We start from the raw sequence: 25,831 nt of genomic DNA on the forward strand, positions 1-25,831 counted from the left end.
AGGCCATGCCTAGTATAGTCCCACCTACTGATAGTCAACAGGAACCACACCAATATGGGATCCCATACCTGATCCAAGCAGCCATTCAGCCTCTAAATTAACTCGCCTAAAAGGAGAGTTTAAATGAGGCCGATCATGATGCCTCATGACAGACAAAAGCCCACACCTGTATGTCTCATTGCTGAAGCTACCTTTACCAGGTCACTCTAAACTGAATAATTAGGGTTCCTCTCTGTGTTGTTGCCCACCCCACCCACCACTACCACGGTGTCTTCCTTTGTGAAATCTTTGTAAAGTGAACCTACATCCTCTATCACCTGACCCAGACTTGCTCTAGGTAAAAAAAAAAAAAAAAAAAAACCTTGTGGTGTGGTAACCTGACCCCAGTTCGTCCTGTAACAGTTGGCCAACACCTCTACCTAACAACAAAAATTTTTTCATCTTCACAACTTTTTCTGACTTCTTACTTCTCAAACACTGTGGAAGTTTATTGTGTCCTGTCTATTCCTACACCTGCCTGTGTCTCATCAATTTCCAACTGTAACAACAGTTCAAATCTGTTTTCCACATTCACAACAACACTTTCTGAGAAGTCCTATTCCTACTTCTTCTATGACCTGTTGTCACTTCCTACCTCTTTTTTCTCTTTTCCCCTCTTAAACAATCTCGTTTCATCAGCATGGTGTCTGTGACATGTGAATAGCTGGTCACATGAGTAGACTTCCATGACAGGCCAAAACAGCAGGCCATTTCTATGGGTATCTAATGGATCGGGCTTGCCAATCTGAAGCCCATCGTTTCCCCCTAATGTACAGGCCTTGCCCATCAGATCTAGTCTCACAGATCTGCCCAAAAACCAAGTCTGTTTGCGTGTGGCATAATGCGGCTGATTTTTGTGGTTTATCCATGAAACCATGACTCTGGTGCTCTTTGACAGGCCAGAGGCCGTGGGCGGTGGATTTCAGGAATTGTGACTGTCTCACCGCAAGTACATTGTACGGTGTGGCATTTTATAGACATTTTATTTATTCCTTTACATTTTGGCACTTTGAAAGTTGTTTATATATTAGAAAGTATGGGCGAAAAGAAGAAGAAAATTGTGGCAGTCTTAAGTCAGTCTGTACACTATGCTCTCGTGTATTTCTTGAAAGAAAAACCACACAAAACCTGTAAAATAAGACACAACACAGTGGGTAATACCTGACAATAACAAACATAGTATAACCAACGTTTTATTGGTGGTCATCTACTGTGTTTGTTTACACAACTCTTCCCTTCTTTATACACTTATTTCAAGAGGCCTGCTTTTTTCTGAGGTTGTTTCTGAAATCAGTGAAGATATTACAAATATCTCCTGCGACTCCAACAAAATGCGTATTTTTGTCACCAAATGCGCGTTTTTTTCTTTTTTTTATAAAATTACGTCAGTGATTTTAACGAAACATATATACCATCTGGCTTGCTTTTTCCGCAAACAGTTCATTAGGAAAGATGTGGATTTTAGTACTGAAGATTTTTGCTCACACGTTTAGAAATACAGAAGTCCTTACATTTTTTGTCAACTTATGTTTTTACTTACCTTTGAGATCTCAAAATTTGTCAGGTAAAAAATGGTAAAACTTGTCTGGAAATCATGGACATATCAGAGAATTTCACTCGGGGCAACTTGTGACAACTCTGACTATGAAAGTTTTGTCTACGGGATATGGGGAAACAGCACCATGGGTAGAATGGAGTCTGTGGAGAACTGTAGCTTGTTCTTCCACCAGGGATATGTACGAAATAAATTAAATGTGCTAAAATGAAAGTAATGGATCAGTGGGTATGAAATCAATGAAGATACAATGACCTGGAATTATATGACCTCTAACCATTCAGGCTGTCTGTGCTAATCAGGAAATCTGGGTTTGAATCCCAGTCTGGCACAAGTTACCAAGTGTCACCACTTGTTCGTTACATTGCACATTTATTGATTTTTCTCTGCATTAATCCATTCATTTCATTTCAGTACACTTAGTTCATTTCATGGTGGTTGATTGTTGATCTCTATTCAAATGAAGTGAGGTTCAAATCTCTTATATTCATGGTATCTTTTCTTTCCTTTGTTAAGTTCAGAGAAATGCCAGATGTTTTCATCCAGTGATTACCTGCTTTGCTTTTGTCCATCTTTGTAATGGCCATAATGTTCACAATGTGTTAAACTCATAACTTCGTTACTTCTTTCAGTACTCAGCACTGAATCTCACTTGCAAAAATGACATGTTTGAAAGTATCACTGTATGAAGAAGCAAAACATCAATTTGGTGTATCACCAATATTGAATTTGAGAAAAGTGGCAATGTATTCAATTTAAGAAATGGTGAACTGAAGTTTGTTTGGTGTGAAAGACATAAAAGATTGCTTTCACCCCTTTGTGTGTGTCAACAATAGCGACATGTTTTTGTTTGATACAGTGACTGGACAAGTGCCACTTGTAAGACAAAAGTATAACTCCTTGGTTTTGGCAATATTCTTTATATGGAAGCCAGCATATGCATTGTTTATGTTGTGGTTTTCACTCCGAAGACTGGTTTGAAGCAGCTCTCCAAGCTATTGTATCCTGTGTAAGCATCATCATCTCTGAACAACTACTGCAACTTACATCATGATCTACCCATCTAATATTCAGCATTCTTCTGTAGCACCACATTCCAAAAGCTTGTATTCCGTTCAAATGCTTTTACAAGTCCGTTGTTGTCTCTAAAAAAATTAGTGTGTTATTGGCCAACTTCAAAGTTTTTATTTCTTCTCCCTGTACTTTAATTCCTTCTCCAGATTGTTCTGTGGTTTCCTGTACTTCCTGCTCCGTGTACAAATTGGAAAACATCATGGATAGGCTACAACCCTGTTTCATTACCTTCTCAACCACTGCTTCCTTTTCATGCCCCGTGGCTCTTGTAACTGCTGTCTGGTTTTAGTAAAAGTCGGAAATAGCCTTTCAGTCCCTGTATTTTACCCCTGCTACCTTCAGAATTACAAAGAGAGTACTCCAGTCAACATTGTCAAAAGCTTTCCGTAAGTCTACAAATGCCATAACCATGGATTTCCCTGTCCTTAACATATCCTCTAAAGTAAGTCAAAGAGTCAGTATTGCCTTGCATTTTTGTATTCTTCTCCAGAATACAGATTGAGCTTGTAGGGGTCGGCTTCTAACAGTTTTTCCATCCTTCTGTAAGGAATTCGTGTTAGTATTTTGCAACCACGACTTATTAAACTTTATAGTTCAGTAGTACTCACAATTATTATGTTCTTCTTGTAGTCTGAGGGTATTTCACCTGTCGCATACATCTTGAACACCAGATGGAAGAGTTTTGTCATGGCTGGCTCTTCCAAGGCTATCAGTAGTTCTGACGGAATGCTGTGTACTCCTGGGGCTTTGTTTTGCCTTAAGTCTTCCAGTGCTCTGTCACATTCTTCTCGCAGTATCATATCTTGCTTCTCAACTTCATCTACATCATCTTCTCTTTCTATAATACTGTCTTCAAGTTTACCTCCCTTGTACAGACCCACTCTATACTCCTTTTGCCTTTCTCTTCTTTGTTTAGTACTGGTTTTCCTTGATATTCATACAGCTGCTTCTCCTTTCTCTAAAGGTCTCTTTTATTTCACTTTAGGCAATATCTGTCTTTCCTCTGGTGAAATATGCTTCTAAATCCTTACATTGACCTCTAGCCATTCCTGCTTGGTCATTTTGTACTTCTTGTCAATCTCATTTTTGGGCATTTGTATTCCCTTCTGCCCACTTCAGTTGCTGCCTTTATGTTTTCTCTTTTCATTAGTTAAATTCAATATCGCATGTGTTAGTGAAGGATTTCTACTAGGCCTAGTCCTTTTACCTATTTGATCATCTACTGCCTTCACTATTTCCATCTCTTTAAGCTACCCATTCATCTTCATTCCTTTTGCCTGCCCTAGTCACCCATTGCTTAATGCTCCCTCAGAAACTCTCAACAACCTCTGGTTCTTTCAGCTTATCCAGGTCCCATCTCCGTAATTGCCCTCCTTTTTTTGCAATTTCTTCAGTTTTAATGTACAGTTCATAAACAATAAACTTTGACCGAGTCCACATCTGCCCCTGGAAATGTTCTACAGTTTAAAATCTGGTTCCAAAATATCTGTCTCACCATTATATAATCAACCTGAAACCTTCTGGTGACTCCAGGCCCCTTCCATGTATACAACCTCCTTCAATGATTCGAGAATGAAATTTTTACTCTGCAACGGAGTGTGCACTGGTATTAAACTTCCTGGAAGATCAAAACTGTGTGCTGGACCGAGACTCGAACTCGGGACCTTTGCCTTTCGCGGGCAGGTGCTTTACCAACTGAGCTACTCAAGCACAACTCACGACCTGTCCTCACAATTCTAATTCTGCCAGTACCTCATCTCATACCTTCCAAACTTCACAGAAGCTCTCCTGCCTTTCAGAATTTCATTCTGGAAACATCCCCCAGGCTGTGGCAAAGCCATGTCTGCGCAATATCCTTTCTTCCAGGAGGACTAGTTCTGCAAGGTTCGCAGGAGAGCTGTGACGTTTGGAAGGTAGGAGACGAGGTACTGGCAGAATTAGAGTTGTGAAGACGGGTTGTGAGTCGTGCTTGGGTAGCGCAGTTCGTAGTGCACTTGCCCGCGAAAGGCAAAGGTCCCAAGTTTGAGTCTCAGTCCGGCACACAGATTTGATTTGCCAGGAAGTTTCTTTAATGATTCTTAAACCAAATGTTAGTGATGATTAAATTATGCTCTGTGCAAAGTTCTACCAGGCAACTTCATCTTTCATTCCTTTCACTCAGTCCATATTCACCTACTATTTTTCCTTCTCTTCCTTTTCCTACTATGGAATTCCAGTCCTCCATCACAATCAAATTTTTGTCTTCCTTAACTATATGAATAATTTCTTTTATCATGTCATACATTTCTTCGATCTCTTCATCATCCACAAAGCTAGTTGGCATATAAACATGTACTACTGTGGTGGGTGTGAACTTTGGCTACAATAATGTGTTGACTATGCTGTTCGCAGCAGCGTACCCTCATTCCTATTTTCTTATTTACTATTAGACCCACTCCTGCATTACCCCTACTTGATTTCATATTTATAAACCTGTACTCACCTGTCCAGCAGACCTGTTCATCCTGCTGCTGTACTTCGCTAATCTCCACTATATCTAACTGCAACCTATCCCTTTCCTTTCTTAAATTTTGTAACCTACCTGCCCAATCAAGGGATATGACATTCCAATCTTCTCAACCAGTAGATTTCCAATTGTGTTCTTCCTGACGAAATCCTTCTGCGTAGTCCCCGACAGGAGATCCAAATGTAGGACTATTTTACCTCTGGAAAATTTTACTAAATAGGATGCCATCATCATTTAACCACACAGTAGAGCTGCATGCCATCAGAAAAAAATGCTGACTGTAATTTCCCTTTGCTTTCAGCCATTCGCTGTATGAGCCTAGCGAGGGCATTTTGGTACATGTTTATCTTGCCTTTCAGCAGATGCCTCTCCATTGTGGTTGCACTTACGGTACAGCTAGCTGTGTGTGTAGACACACACAAGCCACCCCACCATGACAAGGTCTATGTTTCATTGGGGGAGGGATAGGGGAGGGGGCAAGTAATGTATGAATCCCAATTTGTTTCAAAAAGGTAGTGATGTCCCATCTTCTTAGACTTACTCCAGCTTTTTCTTCCAGAACACAATCTGTTTGGAAACTGCAGTGACTATCTCTTGAATATGTTTGGGAATTTTTGCTTTCCACAGCTATAGTTTGTAGTTTTAGCCGACCTAGTGGGACTGTTAATAGGAAGCTACTGCTGGGCTCTTTAGCTTCTGTCCACAACTACTGTCCTCCAGAAGCTGATTGGTACAGACACTGCAAACAGATAGAACCTGTTAACAAGGGTGGGCTTCAGGCAACTGGTCACCTATCTAAAAGCCTCAGTGCTATTAACAACAACCTTTTAAGGAGGGGTAAAGAACATCTAACTAGACAAGCATACATTTCCTTTCGTGTGGTATCAAAGATTCGGTGCCGGCGTGGTGATAATCTGAGATTGATTATCATGTCATGATGCAATAGTTCAGTTATATGTACATTCCATGGATCATAATTGTGATACCCTGCTGTGATGTGGAATGAGTCACTTTAATGATTTAGTACAATTGCCATTGAAAATTATATCAACTAGCTGACCATTCACATGATTGTCTTAATCTACTTTGCTACTTTTATCACCTTTACCTCCACTTAACAATGCCAAGCAGATATGATTTCACTTTATGCTTGAAGTTGATTTTATCTTTTAAATTCTGTACGTCCTGGAATAAGTGCTCAGATTTTTATGGCTGAACGTCTCTCTCTTTTCAGTGCCACATGCAGACTGAATGAATGATGGTGTAAATCATTTCTCCTTTTAGTTTAACATGCAAGAATGTTACTGTTTTCGAATTTTGCTTGATTGTTGTCAACAAACTTTGTGAGTGACTAAATATGGTGTGACCTGGAACCCTGGGTGAGGGGACACTTACTGGACGTCTGGTAAGTCTCCCCTGACCCAGGGTTCTGGGTGACTTTTCTGAACTGTACTTCTTTCCCTAAACCTCTCCAGTCCTTTTCCTTCATCCCTCTTCTTTTTGCTTCAACTCTTCTACTAGAAGAAGAATCCACGGGCTCTGAAAGCTTGTAAAAGTTAAACCTTTGTGTGTGTGTGTGTGTGTGTGTGTGTGTGTGTGTGTGAAATTTTAGAGTGGAACCTCATGTTAGCCTAATTACACGTGTGTGTGTGTGTGAAGTTTTAGAGTGGAACCTCATGTTAGCCTAATTACACATTTCGGAACACAAAACACTTTTTTTCTCAATGATGAGTTAGTGAAGAATATGGTACTACTGACATCAGTCAGTGAAAATATGAAAAACTGACTTTGATATTTTCATCTCCAAAATCTGTTCATGGATAAACCACAAAAATCAGCCGCATTATGCCACACGCAAACAGACTTGGTTTTCGGGCAGATCTGTGAGACTAGATCTGATGGGCAAGGCCTGTACATTAGGGGGAAACGATGGGCTTCAGATTGGCAAGCCCGATCCATTAGATACCCACAGAAATGGCCTGCTGTTTTGGCCTGTCATGGAAGTCTACTCATGTGACCAGCTATTCACATGTCACAGACACCATGTTGATGAAACGAGATTGTTTAAGAGGGGAAAAGAGAAAGAAGAGGTAGGAAGTGACAACAGGTCATAGTTGCAGATAAGATAATCTGTAATATGTGACTTCCAGTTCAAATTCTTATCCATATAAACACATAAGGATTTAGAATATTGTGTTCATTTATTGATTTAATCTCGTGCATTATTTCTAATGGTGTGCTCATGTCTTGTGCAGTACAGAGTTGCATGTGTTGTTTCATCTGAGTTCAGTGACAGTCCGTTTGCAGATAAGCACTGAATAATTTTCATGGATTTATCTTTTTTTATGTTTTCAAGTGGTTAATTTTTCCATTAGGGCTGATTATAACACTTCTTCATCAGCAAGAGAACCATTTCTGCTTCTTGGATATATGACAGCAGATCATTTATTTATAAGAAGAACAAGAGGAGACTCCATACTCCATACTCCATACCAATTCCTGTGGTATATTTGCAGTCATTATTTCTCATTGTAAAGATGCTGTCTGTTTTATGAGCTCTTTGTCTTAATGCAACTCTCTTCACCGTTTTAGTTGTGATGAAAACCAGTCCTCAGTATGTTTAATATAGTACAGCTTCCAGCTGGGTGGCATTGAATTTGCAATTCATATGGTTATTCTTTGTAACATGGATGTCGTGTTTATGGTACACAAAAGGTCCTACACAAAGACTGTTTTTTGTTTTCCCATTGTCTCTGATAACCATGCTAGAAATCCTCTGGTGGTGCTATTGTTCTGCTATTGTTCTGCCAAAAGTTTCATTAGTTTCAATTTTTGAGTAATGAAAACACTTGTTAAGTATGTATGCGAGTTTTAGTTGACTGTTTAATAATGACGGTCAGTGTGGAAGATGTTTTACATAATTCAATTTTGAATTGAATTTTATTTATGTTTATGACTATATTGGCATAATACCAATTTAATAAAGTCTCAGGTCAGCACTATAGTTTGTGATGTTATGCAATACCTGTTCTATTAAGGTGCCTCCTATGATCTTTAAAGACCAATAACTGAGTTGCTTTGCACTGCTATAGGCAAATTCATAAAGGATATATCCTGTTGGTTCTACACATAAAACACAACATGGAAAGAATGAAAAAGCATTATAGAGTATAAATAAATCTATTTATTAAATTTACATAGCTTCTCTAGCAACAAAATCTTGCCAGTTTTTTCAGTTACATTATGGTACACACACATCTAAACATAGCTGACCATGTTTGTAGATTAAACATGCTGTGTAATAACCATAAAATGGAAAGAAATGTTCAAATTTTTAGTGTTCATTTTTTTTATAAAGTGAGAGATAAAGAAAAGGACCAATATAGCTGTTAGAGATTTGGAAGTATTGAAATCTTCTTTTGGAAAAGAAATTCATTTCTGGTTCTCTGTCTCGGAAGACCGAGTTTATTTGTATTAAGTAGAACAGTTGTCTGTCTATCCCCTGTATTATCTTCCATTTATGTCTTGGCAGGTGTGGTTGCACCAATCCTTGAACAGCTGACAACCTGTGGAAGAAAATATAGTTTGAGATGGGCACTCTACAACATACATACTAATGCTTATTCTAGAATTGTGTGATTTTTCGTAATGAGCTTTACTTTTTTTTCTGCCCTTTTTCCTGCTGGGAAAAAAATTCAACCCGTAAACATCAAGGTCAGTTTATCACAAGTGATGTGGCAAGTAGTTTATCATTTTAGGAATGTGAGATAAAAAATTCAGACCAGATGAAACACGTCACATTAAAGGATGCACAAAAAGTCACGTCAATACAAAGTTCAATACAGGTGAGTTTGCTTGCATGCAAACAATCATAAAGGTGCTGTGTGGCATCCTGTGAGAGAACGTCCCAAGCATCTTGCACCTTATGTTGCAATTTGACAATGGTTCTTGCAGGTCCTTGACAATGAATACGTTCGTGCTTCATCATGTCCCACAGGTATTCAGTTGCCGAGAGATACGGTGACCTCACTGGCCAGGGCAGTTGTTGTATAACATGAAGACCATGTTGCATCACAGCATCTGTGTGTGGATATGCATTGTCCTACTAAAAAAGCACATCACCTTCCTGTCGAATAAATGGCTGCAGCAATGGGATAATAGCCTGAGCAATGTAATGGGCACTGGTTACTTTAACCTACAGAAACACCAAATGCAACCACAAGTTGTAACTGTTAACCCCCCCCCTCCTCCAGTCCATGAATCCTAGAATTCGACCTATGTGTTGTGGGTGAATGCACTCTGGAACAGACAGCTTACCAGGTCTACACCGTCCACGTGTATGTCCATCACTCACTGACAGAGAGAGCCTGCTCTCATCGCTGAAGACAAGAGGTTGCTACTCCACTCTCTAGTCAACTCTTTCACGACATCAGAGAAGCCATGATTGGTGGTGTCTTGGTGTTGGTGATTAGCTGGCCTGAGGCATTTGTGATCGTAATCCTGTTGCAAGCGGACAGTTCCCAATGGTCCCAAATAACACAACAAGTGCTACGTATGCCCTTATTTTGTCCCTGGATGATCTGTCAACCATCACGCTCACACAATGTGTCAATATTGATGTGCATCTGTACTATGTCAACATCCAGAACCTCTTCTACAGATGTGGGCATGTTTCACAGACCGCTGTTGAAACTAGCGGTACACGACCAATAGGTTGTGCTCAACATGTGAAGCCAACTGTCAACATGTCCCTCCAGCATCTGGCAGATCCACATTGTGGCATGATTCAAATGGCTGAAGCTGTTCAACAGGAGTACATACTTGGTGGGACAAGGTTGTACCGCAGAATGAGTGTTGCTCACATTGCTCAATTCTAAACTCTGCACAGTTATTGCTTGCAGAATCGAAACAGAGGGCGCACAGACAGGCCTCCTGAGCTATTTCTGATTACCAAAGTCCATAAAAAATGAATCACTAACACTAAAACCTCTCAATATGCTCATATTATACTCTGGTGCTACTGAAACAGTATTTGAGTGTGATGCCTTTTTTCCAGCAGTGAATACTGCATGAACAAAAAATGGCACACAGCAGTCATAGTTGCACTTACATAATTTAATTATATGCTTGTATGTTCCACAAGTATTTTATTTATTTCCTGACACATTTCAGCCACTGGCCATCTTTAAATGAACATGGAATAGATTGATACACACTAGCTCTTCTGATGACATACGTTGTTGTCATTCTGTTTCGTGTAATTTTGATGTAGGGTGGTGGCTGAAATATGTCAGAAAACTAATAAAATATTCATGGTCCAGAGAACCACATATACTGCGGTGACAAAAGCCACGGGATAGCTTAATCCACATATACAGATGGTGGTAGTATTGCATATACAAGGTATAAAAGGGCAATGAATTGGGAGAACTGTAATTTGTACTCATCTGATTCATGTGAAAAGGTTTCTGGTGTGGTTATGGCAACACAGTGAGGATTAACAGACTTTGAATGTGGAGTGATACATGGAGGTAGATGCATGGGACATTCCATTTTGGAAATCGTTGGGGAATTCAGTATTCCCATATTCACAGTGTCAAGAGAGTGCTGAGAATACCACATTTCAGGCATCACCTCTTATCACGGACAATGCTGTGGCCAGTGGCCTTTACTCAACAACCGAGAGCAGTGGCATTTGTCTAGAGTTGTCAGTGCTAACAGACAAGCAACACTGTGTGAAATAAGCATGGAAATTAATGTGGGAGGTATGATGAACGTATCTGTTATGACAGTGTGGTAAAATTTGATGTTAATCGGCTATGGCAGCAGATGACTGATGTGAGTGCCTTTGCTAACAGGACAACATTACCTGCAGGGCTTTTCCTGGGCTCATGAATATATCGGTTGGACCCAAGCCAACTGGAAAACTGTGCTCTGGTCAGATTAGTCCCAGTTTCAATTGGTAAGAACTGATCACCAACGTTAATCCCATTGAACATTTGTGGGACATAATCGAGAGGTCAGTTTGTGCATGAAATCCTGCACCAGCAACACTTTCACGATTACAGACAGCTGTAGAGGCAGCATGGCTCAATCTTGCTGCAGGGGACTACCAGTGACTCGTGAAGTCCGTGCCATGTCAAGTTGCTGCATACGCTGGGCAAAAGGAGGCCCAGTATGATATTAGGATTTATCCAATGACTTTTGTCACTTCAGTGTAATTAAATTACACACATCTGCCTGGTGTACTTTCATAGAAATATTTATATATGAAATGTTTACAGTGTAGGTAAACCTCTCATTCTATAACAAAGTGAAATAAAAACAAGACAGATGGGAAAAAAAGAAAGTAAACTGTTTGTTATGTCAAAAGTAATTGACAAACTGTTAATACGTTCATCCCACTCAGACACAAGATAGTCATTGCCTTCATGGAATAATGTTTATGGTTACTTACATAATTGTGACTTATCCAGGAGTGCACCTCTTCATCTGAAACAAATAATGGCCATGAATGTCTTACATATTTTTGGAGCCCTGAAGAAAGACATTGATAACTAACAATGTTCTGCGCATGCCTAAGTTGCTGTAGGCAACTGCAAACATTTTCCTGTGAAGACATTGACTATTTTGTCTCCCACTGGGATCAATGTGTTAACATTTATGGCGATTACTTTTGAAATAATAAACAGTTTATGTACTTTTTCCCATTTGTCTCATTTCCATTTGACTGCCCCTTATAACTTTCTGTTAAGAGAGAGTTATGTCAGAATGTATCTATCGGCTGTACTGAGCTGAGGTAAGTACTGATTCTGTAAATTAAAAGACAAGATGAAAACATTTTTAATACAGTAAATTATTTTGTTGGGTAGAGTAGGATGGCATATTTAATGTCTCAAATTTGTGTAGAGTATATGCACTAATGTTTATGAAAAAAGAAAAGAATACATATGGCTGACACAAACAGGAATTACAGAACTGTTCATGATCCTCAACTTTGTAAATGCAGTACTGCGTGAATGTCCTGCCTGCCACAATCAGATTGTCTGAAAGACATGGGGAGGGAATGAAAATTCGCCATAAACAATATGTGGTTCAGATACTGTAAGTTCCTTTTTCCCAGTTGGATAACTGGTTAGGGACAAGCAAGCTACCAAAGTGAAATCTAGTTTAAACATTTTCTCGAGACCACTGAACCACACTAGATTATCATTATCATTATCATTATACCAGAGAAAACAGAAGAGAACACGAGGTAGCAAACATAATCTATGGTTGCTGTGTTATTAGTTTTTGGAGCTAATATTCACCATACAACATACAACTCTATCTCGTTAGAGCCACAATGCAAAACTCTGTGCTGCACGGGGTAGCTGTGTGTTCTGAGGCGTCCTGTCACGGTTCGTGCAGCTACCAACTGTGACAGGATGCCTCAGAATGCACAGCTACTCCCTCGGGCATGGGTGTGTGTGTGTTGTCCTTAGCATAAGTTAGTTTAAGTCAGATTAAGTAGTGTGTAAGCTTAGGGACCGATGATCTCAGCAGTTTGGTCCCATAAGATCTTACCACAAATTACCCGAAACGTTGCTATCCAGTGAGGATTATTTTGCATGGCCAGTGCACTGTTGTTGAAGGAGTATGCAAAATGGCACAGGGAAGGAAGAATTTAAGTGTCTCAATTGTATGGAACCATGACATGCATGGAGATCATGGACTTTACATGGAATTGCGTCTCCGTCTCTCCTTAGCACTGGTCCAAAATTTTCCTTGTATGTCAGCTGCCAGTTTTCGGTGGCTTCTCATCACCATTAAGGGGGAAATTTATAAGCAGAGCACTAATTACCGACATAGAGCATCATCTCAAGAGGTGACACAGCTAGCATTTCCACTATGCGTGTAAGACCTAATGGTTATATTTTTTTCCTTCCTAAAACAAAAATAGTCTAGTGGCAAAGCGTGAGCTTTGTGATACAGAGAGCATGGGATAAAATCACGTTCAGTCCACAACTTTTTCACTATAATTTTTAACTGAGCGTTCACTTCTCACAGATGTTGGAGTGGTCACGACAGACATGTTGTTCGGATTCCACATTAAACTGCAGATCTCCTTTTTCTGATTAGGCAACTGGAGAAGGTTTAGCACCTGCAGTGTTGTCCTACAAGAGGCCTACTGGGTACACCAGAGTAGTGGGACAAGCTATGTTCTGGTGCATTTTGTTTGTGTGGGTTGCCTACATCATGTGCAGATATGCACTCAGGGGCAAACCTATTGTTCTCTTTTGATTAACAGGTACTTAACCTATTGTTCTCCTTGATTGACAGGTCCTTAACCTATTGTTCTGTTAAGTGGTTTTCCATGTCACTGCACTTAACCTATTGCTCCCAACCCCTCACACACCCCTCCCCTCTCAGGAAACCTCCCCTCACTGCTACAGGTACACTTTCAGGTCTGAGTTATTGGAATACCCCCTGTCACTACTATCAGTTTGACTGACTGCTTAATTAAATTGATCAATTAATTAACCTCTCTGGTGGGAAAGTGCCGCACCCCCCTCCCATACCCCTCCGGCGGGAAATTCAAATTCCTTCAGGACAATGCAACATACCAAGACTACCTCCACTAACCAAAGAAAATCATGGGAAGATAGGTCACTTGCGCTACCTCCACTAACCTAAGTCATCCGACCGTCACCTTCTCCTAGGGACTGGCGACAAGTTTGAATTTTGGCGGTAAAGAAAGGTCACTTGGGCTATCTCTACTTACCTAAGAAAATGGCAGTGGGTTACCCCCACTAAACTAGGTCACCCGGCTGCCACCTCTTCATAGGGATAGGTGGGGAGAGTACTCGACCTGCACTTGACATATGTCTGTATTATTTTGCATGCACTATTTTATTTAAACAATTACAGGCACCACCACCATCCAGTGTGGTCGACATGGGGTCCAGACTCCAACTGACCTAGTACACTGTACTGCCACCCGACAGTGCTGTCATCCCTCCTGTGATGTAACCTATGGTGGTGGTCTGGAGGGGGAAAATGGCGCGAAAATGACTCAGCCTGCGCTGGGCTGCTGGAGAGAGTAAGGAAAGAGTGTACTTTATTTATTTTGAAACAATTTATTTAGGGATGAAGTATATTTATCTCACTGACACAAAACACATGCTCTGACATGCTTGGGGTCACATCACACAGCCCACAGGCCTATAAATTACTCCTAAATAACGCTCTGGAGACACACAAACAACTCCTAAATTACCCAAATAATTTCAGTACAGACATGCAAACTCCTAACTAATGCAGTACACAGATATGCAGACACAAAATCAACTCGTAAACTATCCAAATAGTGCATAGCACAGCTGACAGACCTGCTCGCAAAATAATGCAACAGACACCGCCCACCACACCCTGTCCACTGGACCTCAGACGCTCCCAGAAGTCAAGATGCACCGACAGCCCCTGCGAAGTGGCGCAGTTGCCAGCTGCCAAGCCATGCACAGGTGTCCATTTGAATCTCTCAAGCATTAGACGGTGACATACCTTTCATACTTGGTACTTGAGAAATTCTTCTCGAAATAATGCGTTCACCTCAGCACCACTGCTGATGCAACTGGACGGTAGTGATGACCTATTTGCGAGCCATAAATCTCATGTCGCTGCTGGCGGCATGTGAAAGTTTACCATTCCTGGCGTGATGATCGATAGCTGCAGTGCAGGTCCAGTGGGAGCACCATTTGCAATTGTTTTCTGCAGACGAGACTTTCAGTGGTAAAATTATTTTGCAAAGATCGCTACATTGCACTGACAGTTAAACCCACAAAAGTTGCCTATGGATTGTCAAATACATACAAGACTCACAAGAATATTGGAAGCCTGGAACATATTTACCAGTGTAACTACAATTAAATATTACAATTGCTGCTACAGTCTGACACCGATCGATGTACAGGTACTGTCTCCTCTTGACGGCTGTGGTTCTGGAACTAATCTCAGTATCTATTGCGAACATAATTTTCCATGTAAAAAATCTCTCTCATACACTCGCGGTTATCAATGTGCTGAATGTATACGTCCCTCACAATAGGACACACACTCATCTTCTCCATTCATGCCACAACATAAGCCACAGTAACTTTACAGTGCAATATATACACATTTTACACAAACAGTGAGTTACCATTTATATCTGTACAGCACCCGAAAAAATTATGGTATGCATACACTGACACTGGCTATATGTCTCGATTCTCCTCAGTCCTAGGAAATTATCTGACAAAGTCCTACAATCAGCGCTTCTGGAAAGTGCTGTATCCAGCCAAGATTCTCTCAAACAAGTGTTATGAAGGGCAGGCATCAGGCACTGTGTGTGATAATGAATACCGCACCCGCAGATGTAATACTTGGAAAGACATCACCGATGCAGGTTGGTGTACTGTAATCATTATCACTATCTATAGAACAACAAGGAAAACTGCGAATTCTTTCTTCCTCACGCTCCTAATGCGGCACCCTGTCTTTCATGTGTTACCCTTCCTGCTTTCAACATACACAAACGTTCTCACCGCTATGTATAGACTCCTATGTCCCAGCACAAATGACGTCTTGTGAATGAATGGGGGATTATGATTGGCTCTTATCGAATTTACCCACCGAATTACTGATGCTGTTGGTGTGGAAGCAGAGTCCGCCTTTTATTTTTCTTTCTACAGACGAGACTTGCAGTGGCAAAAACTAGTTTACACTGATCGCCATATTGCACCAACAACTAAATCTCGCAAGGTGCCCTACATATTGTCAAATATGGAAGGATTTTTACTCAGTTACACTGCTCTCCTACTGAGGACAGGAGCTTGAATATTAGAGCCTGAAACTGATCTCCAACCCAGCAATATATCGCCGCATACCTTGTCAATGTAGTAAACATACAATTCATATCCTACGCCATACAAAAATCCCCCCTTTTACATCATTCGTACATATACTGAGAATACAGACAGCACCGTAGTTATACTCGCGACACAAGATATCTCCTTGCGAGGTTTGTGGTATCCACTCCCAACGGGTTACCAGAGAGCCGTCAGTGGGCTGAAGTCACTCTCAGAAATGTTCTACGAATTCGAGCTCTTCTGGCCCGGACCTGCTTCCCTGCTTCATTTTTTCTACACCCATCCACAGACTCTGGGATTACAAGAACAAATATATTTTCGCATGATTTGGACACAGCAGTATCCTACCAATCGCTCGCGCAACATAATTCCAAAGATGCAGACTGGGAATTATTTCTCAACAAACCACAAACTTTAGCTAGGTGGAGCATGCTATAGACCATTGAGTAACTAGAAACTTATCCTGCCTGCGAAGACCTTTATGTGAGAACACGAAACAAATAGAGGAAATAGACATTTCCACTTATGTTACCGTTGTCGGCGATGTAACAGATTCCAAATCATCCCTATAATTTACAAAGTCAACTAAGATGTTTCTCATATCTAGAGAAGCGGCAAACATGTTACGTTACAGGAGGGATGACAGCACCTTCTGGTGGCAGTACTGTGTACTAGGATAGTTTGACTCTAGATCTCGTGGTGGAGACACTGCCTGCAAAATAAAGGCTTATCTCCAGCACAGGCAGAGACCTTTCCCCACAATTTTGGCCCACCCCAGACTGACATCTTGGATTACGTCATGGAATGGACTACAGCACTCTCTGGTGGTGGTACTGTATACTTGACCCTGACCTCGTGGCAAACACAGTGTTTCCCTCCATCTTGGAGATCGGTACTGGTGTCATCAGCTGACATCGTAGCAGCCATCTTGGATTATGTCACGGATGAGAGCGCCCTCTGGTGGTGGTACTGTGTACTAGGTCAGTTTGTGTCCGGACCCCTTGGCGACCACATTGGGTGGTGGTAGTACCTCTAATTGTTTAAATAAAATAGTGCATGAAAAATAATACATATACATGTCAAGCACAGGTCGAGTCCTCTCCCGGCCTATCCCTGGGAAGAGGTGGCAGCTGGGTGACTTTGGTTAGTGGAGATAGCCCAACTGCCCTTTCTTTCCTGCCATTTTCTTAGGTAAATAGAGATAGCCCAAGTGACCTTTCTTTACCGTCCAAATTCAAACTTGGCGCCAGTTCCTAGGAAAAGGTGATAGTCAGATGACTTAGGTTAGTGGGGGTAGGGCAAGTGACCTATCTTCCTGCGATTCTCTTAGGTTAGTGGTGGTAGTCTTGGTAAAGTTGCAGTGTCCTAATGGAATTTGAGCTTCCTGTCATGGGGGTGTGGGAAGGGGTATCACTTTTCCACCAGAGAGGTTAATTAATTGATAAATTTAATTAAACAGTCAGTCAAACTGATAGTAGTAACAGGGGGTATTCCAATAACTCAGACCTGAAAGTGTACCTGTAGTAGTGATGGGAGGTTTCCTGAGAGGGGAGGGGTGTTGGAGGGGTTGGGGGGGGGACATCAGTTAAGTGCAGAGACATGGAAAACCACTTAACAGAGTAATAATTTTAGGACCTGTCAATCAAATGAAAACAATAGCTTAAGTACCTGCCAGTCAAAGGAGATCAATAGGTTTGCCCCTGAGTGCATACCTCCCTCTGATGTAGGCAACCTGTACTATCAAAATGTACCAGACCATAGCTTGTCCCACTACTCACCAGACTGAATTGTCTTTTCCTCGTGCTTGTTAGCTTGTTTGCTCCCATGAAAACCTGGCTTATCCTGTACCAACATCTTTTTTTGAATAACTTCATATTGACAGTTCAATCCTTGCACATGTAATTCTAATAAAAGCCGTTAGCAGAGAAAATTAGATAATGACATTTTCTGATGTCACAGACGACTTCCATCAATGAGGACTTGTAATTTGTTGAATTGAAATGTGTCTTGCAGTACTACATTTTATAACGATTCCTATAGATCATTCGTTATAATAATGTTTGAATGTTTTACATTTGACTATCAGTGAAACACTTCTTTGTTTATTCCCTGTAGTCATCACAAAAATCTGAAGTGTCTATTGAATTACAAAAACGAACATTTTTCTTGGACCAGGCACACCGGACAAAGGAAAAATTGATACAGTTTATTTAGACAGAAGTGAGATGGAGTCAGAAATGGTCCCAGCCGTTATTCTGCGTACTGTGCTGCATAACAGGCACACTTAATCAAATGCGTAAAGCGTGGCGAATTAAACTGGTAATGCACAAATGACTGGAGATTGAGAATACTGTTCCGCTGATAAACTTGAAATTAGAGAGGTATAGGAAATTATATTCTCTGATAATTTCCTGAAAACGCTTTCCACTGTCGAAAAAATTCTTAATCGCGAGGTTGAACTGCACTAGTAGTTCCAGGTGGAATCCACACTATATCTACAGATGTTTGGTCGTCCTCTACAATAACAGAGGCGTCGTTATGTCCAGACCATGAATCCAACAAAAGCAATGAATTAGTTTTTGCAGCTGGTAGGACATTTCGAACGAAATGCTGAAAATTATTTTTTCCCATTTTTCTAGATTTTGATACGTCGATTACAAGATTTTTGGAACTGAACAGTCCATTTTTTTTGTCCTAATTTGCCTTGCGGTTCTTGAAGACTGGTATACAGCAGCGGAAACAGTAAACTACTCGTACTGATCACTGGCATTATCGTATATGACTGTGTGACTGCATTCATTGACTGGGCAACCGACTCCGTCTTTTTTTCACCCCGAAATGGTGAAGTGCGGTGTGCACGAAGCAATTTCGTGCGTACGTCAGCAATGAATTTCTCTATAGCATTATCACTGGCAGCTGCTCTACACGATTACGGGACGTAAACTTGGTAATTTTGCGACTTCCTATTCTGTACGATTTCTTGAACCTGCGTAGCCAGGTCGACGAAGCCTGGAAATTAGCAATGTTCATGTCAGACGCAATTCGGAGGGCACAGTCTCGTAGATTTCCACCGATAACGGTGCATAATTTCTCACGAGCAGTTCTAAATCTTTCGAACAGTTTTTCATTCAGATGGTTTCGGGTTTCCGTTTGGCGCATATTTCTTACTACATAGAATTCATTCTTGCATTTGCACAGTTCACGCTCCGATTTTACGAAACGAAAATGCCTTTGCACACTGCGTAACTTCAAGCGTTTTTTACCTCCTTCGTTTAACCAATATTTCATAGCTTTTTCTTTGTCGCTGAAAGCTGTTGCACTACGTGTTTTCTTCTTGGGCTTGGAAGCTTTTATTCTTCAGAACTGTTACTGGCACAACTGACGTCGACCGAACCACAATTCATGGAATCGTCACATTAATTTCCTGTTACTTCTAACGTATCCACAATTTGAAACGAAATGCCGATATCATGCGAATGAATGTCAAGGAAATCAACTAACAACAAATGACACATCTGTGCGTTCTCAGGAGAAGCAGGTGATTTCGGCTGGAAACAACGTTCGTCATATTTTATCACTGCTAAATTGAGAACGTTAATTGGATTCCACATTACTGTGAAACTGGAAGAAAAAGAAGGTATTGTTAGCAGGTATGTTTTACGAAAGCACGATAAACATTAATTCAGCATTATCTGTATTTTCAACACTTACCAATACTGCAAAAGCAACTGATAATTTGTAATAGATGTTACTTGAGTGTCTAATTCGAGAGAATAGTAACTGTATGCTGTAGTATCAGAGAAACTATCAACGAACGGTAACCTGAAACGTCTTTTACAAATTACGATCGGGTTGTGCCCTGTTTTCAGTTTACAAACGTACCGCCGACCCGGGCTGTGCGTGCGTGCGTGGCAAGTTGCGCATGCACAGTTGCTACAGCGCCAATAGGGGTGTACGTACATTTCTACTGCCAGTCCGCAGCTCGTGGTCTCGCGGACGCGTTCTCGCTTCCCGGGTTTGATTCCCGGCGGGGTCAGGGAGTTTCACCTGCCTTGAGATGACTGGGTGTTCGTATTATTTTCATCATTTCGTCATCAATGCCGGCCGGAGTGGCAGAGCGGTTAAAGGCGCTACAGTCTGGAACCGCACGACCGCTACGGTCGCAGGTTCGAATCCTGCCTCGGGCATGGATGTGTGTGATGTCCTTAGGTTAGTTAGGTTTAAGTAGTTCTAAGTTCTAGGGGACTTATGACCACAGCAGTTGAGTCCCATAGTGCTCAGAGCCATTTGAGCCATTTCGTCATCATTCATGAAATTGACGAGATTGGACGGGCGCTGATAACCGCGCAGTTGGGCGCCCCACAAACCAATCATCATCATCAGTTCTATCGCCGCCTGGCGCGCTACTAATTTGGCAATTTTCAGCTGTTTTAATACTTGCGGTGCCTCTTAGCAGCTAAAATTTTGACAGTGCATTTCTTTCGTTGTCTTCTTCCTTTGTAAAAAAAAGAAAAAAATCAGTGTAGGTTTCGACATGTCTTATTGGACCATTCCCTTGTCAGTGCGGTTGATGGAGCAAGTGGCATGTAGGCAGCCAGTAGAGTTGAATTATAGCACTCTGAACATAACACTGGAGTATGCAGATCGGGCAACTCCTCTGTATTTGACTTGGTTATATTCCATAATTGTTCCTTTGATCTTATGGTTAAACTAGAGTAAATCTTTCTTAATTAGTGGGAGTATAGCATTATAGTGTTCTAGAAAATGTGCGATGTGGCAGTGATAAGTGTTCTGTTTAAAATTTTCCATGGTCATGTTACGATTTGAACAATTTTTGCAAGTTAGTCATTGTATATGGATATCCACTTGTGAATGTTACCTCTTTAGTTCAAGATTAATTTTAAGATCTTCAAGTGTGTTTGTCTGGGGTGTAGGGTTTGATTCTGAGAGTTTTATTAAGAGTCGTGCTTGTAAATGATACACGCAAATTGTCTTCGCACATATGTTGGCACCTCTGATGTCAGGCAGCGAAAACACAGCTAACTTCAAGCCATTATACTGAGCTCATAGCAGCAACTAGTTGGTGCAACGTACTTATTTGCATGGGGACTGGAAGTCCTCATTGCCACAACTGTTGTAGTGTGGGGACTGTGGGAATCACTCCAGTATTTTACAAACAAAAGAAATAACACTATAAATGATTATACGAGGGCAGTTCAATAAGTAATGCAACACATTTTTTTTCTCGGCCAATTTTGGTTGAAAAAACCGGAAATTTCTTGTGGAATATTTTCAAACATTCCCGCTTCGTCTCGTATAGTTTCATTGACTTCCGACAGGTGGCAGCGCTGTACGGAGCTGTTAAAATGGCGTCTGTAACGGATGTGCGTTGCAAACAACGGGCAGTGATCGAGTTTCTTTTGGCGGAAAACCAGGGCATCTCAGATATTCATAGGCGCTTGCAGAATGTCTACTGTGATCTGGCAGTGGACAAAAGCACGGTGAGTCGTTGGGCAAAGCGTGTGTCATCATCGCCGCAAGGTCAAGCAAGACTGTCTGATCTCCCGCGTGCGGGCCGGCCGTGCACAGCTGACTCCTGCAATGGCGGAGCGTGCGAACACAATCTTTCGAGATGATTGACGGATCACCATCAAACAACTCAGTGCTCAACTTGACATCTCTGTTGGTAGTGCTGTCACAATTGTTCACCAGTTCGGATATTCAAAGGTTTGTTCCCGCTGGGTCCCTCGCTGTCTAACCGAACACCATAAAGAGCAATGGAGAACCATCTGTGCGGAATTGCTTGCTCGTCATGTGGCTGAGGGTGACAATTTCTTGTCAAAGATTGTTACAGGCGATGAAACATGGGTTCATCACTTCGAACCTGAAACAAAACGGCAATCAATGGAGTGGCGCCACACCCACTCCCCTACCAAGAAAAAGTTTAAAGCCATACCCTCAGCCGGTAAAGTCATGGTTACAGTCTTCTGGGACGCTGAAGGGGTTATTCTGTTCGATGTCCTTCCCCATGGTCAAACGATCAACTCTGAAGTGTATTGTGCTACTCTTCAGAAATTGAAGAAACGACTTCAGCGTGTTCGTAGGCACAAAAATCTGAATGAACTTCTCCTTCTTCATGACAACGCAAGACCTCACACAAGTCTTCGCACCCGAGAGGAGCTCACAAAACTTCAGTGGACTGTTCTTCCTCATGCACCCTACAGCCCCGATCTCGCACCGTCAGATTTCCATATGTTTGGCCCAATGAAGGACGCAATCCGTGGGAGGCACTACGCGGATGATGAAGAAGTTATTGATGCAGTACGACGTTGGCTCCGACATCGACCAGTGGAATGGTACCGTGTTGGCATACAGGCCCTCATTTCAAGGTGGCGTAAGGCCGTAGCATTGAATGGAGATTACATTGAAAAATAGTGTTGTGTAGCTAAAAGATTGGGGAATAACCTGGTGTATTTCAATGCTGAATAAAACAACCCCTGTTTCAGAAAAAAAATGTGTTGCATTACTTATTGAACTGCCCTCGTACTAAAAAATAAGCAAACTTATTTTAAATTTAAAGTTCATAAACTTTCATTGTGCAAAAGTTTGTGTAATCAAGGGTTGGAGGTGGCAAGTGAGATACAAATATGCTGACATCTCATAGTGCTCTCCCAAATAGCCAAAAAATGATTCTGATGAGTCCTTAAAGTACATTTCTGATGCAGCTCAATGTCTCAAACCATCAATGCTCAGTTGGTTGTAAATTTGGGCCATTCGAATGCTCATACATCTAGGGTATCCATTCAGCTAATTTTTGTGTATTTTTTGTATCTGCATGCTGCCATTATCACACATGAAGTAGTCGATAGGCATATCCTCTATTGTATGAACAGATCAAATGGTTGCCAGTAAGGCTGTGTTTAGACTGTGTAGACTCCCAGGATGAACCTGTTTTACAGGCCCTAACGGGGGAAATTTTGTGATAAGTAACCTGCAAAAAAATCATTTTACAGCAATTTTGAAATTTAAAACATATAATGGAGCGTTTCCAAAGTACTATTTCATTGTATAATATTTTCCAAAACAATTTATGGTTTAATGAATTTATGGGAGTAAAAAATGAAAACTGAAATCATTTATATACGCTGACTGTAAGGAACACATTTGTTGGACAAATGCAAGACAACAAAAGGAATGAAACAACCAAGCAAATTATGGTTCAAATGGCTCTGAGGACTATGGGACTTAACATTTGTGGTCATCAGTCCCCGTAGAACTTAGAACTACTTAAACCTAACTAACCTAAGGACATCACACACATCCATGCCCGAGGCAGGATTCGAACCTGCGACCGTAGCAGTCGCGCGGTTCCGGACTGAGCGGCTAGAACCGCTAGACCACCGCGGCCGGCAGCAAATTATGCTTATATTTAATTCAAACACAGCAATTCTCCAAACAACAGGTTTAAAATGCAATTTTCAAATATTGTTACTGGCTTCAATAATTGGTTTACACTTACCCTTCATACTAATGAAACTACTTCCATTTTATTAACTTCATTGTATTAAAGTATCGCTTTTTGTACTGGTACTGTGTGAAACCAAAATGTTGCTCGCATGTTTTAACATGGAGACTAGAGGCCTGGTTATATCAACTTTAGTTTTGAAAGTGACCTTTTCTGCTTCTGTTTGTGACCATGAATGATAGGTACTTTTTTTTTTTTAGTATGGTGTCACTTCAACTGGTTTTTGGATACAGTCAAGAGATGACAAACGTCCATTTATGCTGCAATTGTACTGTGCTTCACTTTCATACATAGTGCAATCAGCTATCTCAGCATCTTTCAACTTGTATTCTTCAAAGCTACCCCCATCCTCTTTATTTACTGTGATGCATGTTTACGTCCAGTCTAGTATTCTGAGAATGTCACTATTTTCTTTTACTTGTTCCAAGATATCATCCCAAAATACTGTGTACAGCCCTATTTCCATCTTTGATATTTTATTGTAGAAACGTGAAGCAATGATACATGATTTCCCTGGCTCTTCTTTGATTCCTAAAATTTCAAAAAGTGCGTTCATTAATGCTTTATAGCCTCAGAAGAGGGCTTTTGTATCATCAGCACCGCATGGCCAATGTGATGTAACCTGTTTCAGCATGAAAATGGATTTCTCATTTTCTGTTTTTTTTTTTCAAACCGTCACTTAGACTCTTACACTTATTAGTTAAAGCCGTAAAAAAAGTTCATGAAATTATTCAAAAAATCTCACAGCATTCAGACAGTACTTGGCTGCTGCCTGCACCACAGTACTGAAGGAATGCTCAGTACAAGGTACCTATATTGCTGAATTTTCTGCCTGTACCAACGCTTATAAGGCTATTGTACTTTCTGCGCATTAGAGAAGTGTGTCAGTTCGTAACGTTTGTCATTATCTTTCAAAAACTTGCTGAAGCCTGGAAACACTTCTTTAGCTTGTGGCCTTGATGAATGTTGCAAACATTTCGACAAGGATATGTTCCTTTAAATACTTGAAAATAAAGCTAAGCAGATCAATGTAACCTTCGTCTGGAGCCAGCTCTGACGATATGGAGTAGTAGTTTGGCTGCTGGATTCAGGAGATTACTTTATTGAAAACTCTGAAGAGAATGGCCCAGTTCAATATGCCGAAACCTGCCCAGAATTTTTTGTACTGGAAGAAACACAATGTCAGAATTTTAGCTGCTAAGACACACTGCAAGTATTTTTTTTCTTTTAAATGTTGAAAATAGCCAAATTTATAGCACGCCAGGCGGCAGGAGAAATGTGCATCCCTACGGGAGCTGTAGCAGACAGCGCATATGCAACACATCAAGAATATATCCTCGACAGATGGCACATCAGTAAATATATAACACGGCACAACGTGATCATAATTTGTGAAGTGAATTTCAGTTTCTGTTGATTGTTTATCTGACACAATTGTTATTCAATCAAATTTGCAACTAATTTAATATCCGTAATAATTAGCAGTAACTAAGTGTTAACAACGGAGATAAAACTGAATTAATATTCTTCGGGTTTTCTTCGTATGTGCTTCCTAAAAGTATCTGTCTTTGTGCAGGTTCCAAAATTTCACAATAATGTGGACTCCAATGTTAATGTTTTCAACCTTGCAAAGATGAAATATGTAGAACATGGATGCAATTCAAATCACCCACTTCTCCTGTGAACCAACATACGAGGGCGCCCATACCATAGTTTGTAGTGGGGTGAGGCTCGACCTAGGTGTGTGGAGTATTATTAATATTTTTGAATATGAATGGTGACTTGTAAGTAGCTATAACAAAGTTCCAGTTCCAACCCTGTTAAAAAAGTGTGTAATCATTTTCTTGAAAGAAAAACGAATGAATGCACTATATTCTTTCCTTTCCCTTAGAGCTAGGGGGCGGAGGAGTGCCACCCTCCCCCCCTACTTATCCCCGGGTATGGGCGCCGTTGCCTTCATATGTGTTATTTATTAGTTAATTTCATGGACATATATTCGAATGATGTCAACATTTCATTTCAAATACCAGAGCAAAAATGCACTACTTCCCTAGTGAAGAGAAAACATGTACAGTAGTAGTTTTCAGTGACAAAAATAGCTGTAAATTTTGTGGTTAAACCGAAGAAAGGAAAATAATCTCTTAAAGTTGAGCAAAGAACAGAGCTGCTTTTGCTTGGTAAAATCTGAATGTGTGAAATTATTCAGCCGGTCGGTGTGGCCGAGCGGTTCTAGGCGCTTCAGT

The 25,831-nt window shown here is 40.9% G+C and overlaps 1 protein-coding gene across 1 annotated transcript in view; it reads right to left on the reverse strand.

Annotated features, from left to right (window-relative positions):
• Positions 1–8,379: 8,379 nt before the first annotated feature.
• The window catches only part of LOC124723000, a 107,243-nt gene continuing 89,791 nt past the window's right edge, over positions 8,380–25,831 (reverse strand). Inside the window, exons 4-5 of the mRNA XM_047248174.1 lie at positions 11,632–11,666; positions 8,380–8,740 (exon numbers count right to left, since the gene is read on the reverse strand). The gene's annotated coding sequence lies outside the window, so the exon portion shown is untranslated. The remainder of the gene's footprint in view (positions 8,741–11,631; positions 11,667–25,831) is intronic.

The sequence above is a fragment of the Schistocerca piceifrons genome, chromosome X (genome assembly GCF_021461385.2).
Source record: "Schistocerca piceifrons isolate TAMUIC-IGC-003096 chromosome X, iqSchPice1.1, whole genome shotgun sequence".
Lineage (NCBI taxonomy): Eukaryota > Metazoa > Arthropoda > Insecta > Orthoptera > Acrididae > Schistocerca > Schistocerca piceifrons.